The sequence below is a fragment of the Morone saxatilis genome, unplaced genomic scaffold (assembly GCF_004916995.1).
Source record: "Morone saxatilis isolate NCDOM2014 unplaced genomic scaffold, NCSU_SB_2.0 Contig21, whole genome shotgun sequence".
NCBI classification, from domain to species: domain Eukaryota; kingdom Metazoa; phylum Chordata; class Actinopteri; family Moronidae; genus Morone; species Morone saxatilis.
The window spans coordinates 757,258-759,954 of record NW_023339774.1 but is presented as its reverse complement, the minus strand read 5'-3'; positions in this window follow the sequence as shown (position 1 = coordinate 759,954).

Sequence of the window (2,697 nt, the reverse complement as noted above, 5' to 3'; positions counted from 1 at the left end):
CTCCACTGAGGACAATAAAGAATGAATTTGAATCTGAATCAGCCCTGTCACTGTGAATGCAGATTAGAGCAATAGAAAGGAGTGAGTGGCTTGTAAAATACCTAATTTAGTTAAGTTATATGAACAGTGGGTGGCAGTACTGGATCATTATATCTGGGTGAACCATCTAAAACAGGAGTCTCAAACTGCTGATATTGTCATCTCATAGGAGGGCCACTTTAATGTACTTAATTAAGTACTACAAGAAAGTGCAATATTCATCATACTTACAAATGGTTTTATATTGAATGCATCTTAAAGCCACACTCCTTCCTTGCACTGTAAAACCCTGATGAGTTAGTTCAACTCAAACTGTTTGAGGAAACTGATGGCTTTAAACAATTTAAGCATCAAAAATATTTGAGTAGACATAAGTCAGGCATTTATTGTTAAGGTAACCTGGGTAAATTAAGTGAATTATACCAATTCCATTCAGTTAATTGAAGTTAGACTAATTTGTAGCATTTCTCCAAACTTATTTAAAATGTGTGAACAGATTTTTTCTGAATAAAGTAACTTAAATGCATCTTCTTTATACAAATCTTACCACCAAGTGTTATTTACTTAGTTTTCTTCCACTAAAGCAAATTATTACATCACCTATCAAAACAGCTGACGTACAATAAAAGCAATTTATAATCAATTAATTATGATTCGATAAGTTTTGTTTCATTGTTTTTTATGTGACTTACATCAACTCTTTACATTAATGAATAATAATTATTTGAATGTATACTTCGGTTTACGATGATTAATAAAATGAAATAAAACAAAAACTCCAAAGCTTTACAGCATTATAATGCTTACACTGTTATTATGACATAAAGTGAATTCAAAGAAAATTAGTCAGTGGAACAAACTGGATTTATATCGCCCGTACTTCAAAAATATTGAACACATTTAAGTGCACTCAAAACAAGTGAGTTGGGTTTAATTCATGTGAATTAGTGACTCAAATATTTTGGAGGATTAAGTTATATTAACTTACTTGTTTTATTGTGTTGTCAGGTTTTACAGTAAAATAAAGCTGAAACCTTCTCTGTTGTCAATCAACAGTTTGCATGCATTTTCAGACTGCAAATCCCATTAGGAGCACTAGGAAAAGCCAGAGAAGAACAGATTTTTCACAGATTATCTGTTTCATACTCTGCATGACTGGATGGGCAGCTGTGGTGCAGAGGAAGGTTGTTGGTTCGATCCCCGGCTCCTCCTGCACGAAGTATCCTTGAGCAAGATACTGAACCCCAAATTGCTTGAATGTGTATGAATGAGTTATTTTCTGTTCGATGGGCTTTATTTTATCAACTGATCCATGAAGGGACATCAGCCTATCAAGGGCAATGCTTCAATTTATTAGTGCAGTGTAGTCGTTTATTAATGCTAATGAAGAAAATAACTAGTTTCAAAAGTATACTATTATTATAGTCAGTCGTTATGTTTTTGGGTTTTATTTCAGTTATTTCCTGTTTTATGTTGAAAGGGTTCTTCCGCATGTAACTTCACTTCTTGTGTTTGTCTGCTTCCCCGCCAGTATTGATTGCCTGCCCTCCCTGATTAGTTTCATTAGTGTCTGGTTATCCTACCATCACCAGTGTACTAGGCTATGTTCCATGGTCTCATTTACCAGTTTGTCTTTACAGTGTATCCCTTCATCTATCCAGTTGTCCATCTGTCTTTGCACCAATCCATCCCATCCTGTCAACATCGACAGCCTCTCCTCAAATTACCTTTAAATGCCCCGCGAGGTTGCCATGGATTGTTTGTGTGTCATACTCCTTCACAGTCCAGGAAGGCTTGGTGGTCTTCTTGCTGTCTACTGCCTCCATTGATCTTATGTCCATGTACAGAGGGTTCCTTTTAATGTTGGACTTCAGAGTGACAGGAGTGATATGCTTCTCCAGGTATCTGTCCACAAACACCACAGGTGTGCCTTCTGGGGATGGAGGAGACCGGCTTTCACTATCCTCCCTCTGTGGAGACAAAGAGGCAGAGATCGGAATTCTTACCACATCCACCTCTCAACCCTTTTTATAGACAGAGAGGAGATGCTGGAGACACAGTATACAGGGTGGTCAAAAGCAGAATTCTTCTTCTTCTTCTAATTAAATAGGCCTATACATAATGATGATTATTATATCTGCAGTTTCTTTCATTTTGACAGGATTCCTGACTTTCTTATTCCATTGCTGCTGCTTATAATCACATAAGGAGACTTTATGATGATACAATAATTGGAGGTAAAAAGTATAACCACTGTTGTCTTTTATTAGAAAAATCCTCCACACACTGTTAATTATCAAAATATATGGAAGCCCATTTCTGACAATAAAAAAATTATTATAATGAGAAACATTCTCAAAATATTGACTTAACATCTTAAAATATTAACTTAGCATCACAAAATAATGAGAAACGTTTACAAATTAGCATCTCAATATTTTGACTTAGTATCTCAAAATAATGACTTTAAGATACTATGAGATACTAAGTCATTATTTTGAGATACTAAGTCATTATTTTTAAAATTGCTAAGTCATTATTTTGAGATGCAAAGTTATTTCCTTTTTTTTCGTCACATGGGGCTGCTTTGTGCTCAAACACTGTTAAAATGGATAGACAACGTTTAACAGGGGCCTTAAGATAATTTCTGATGGTGTG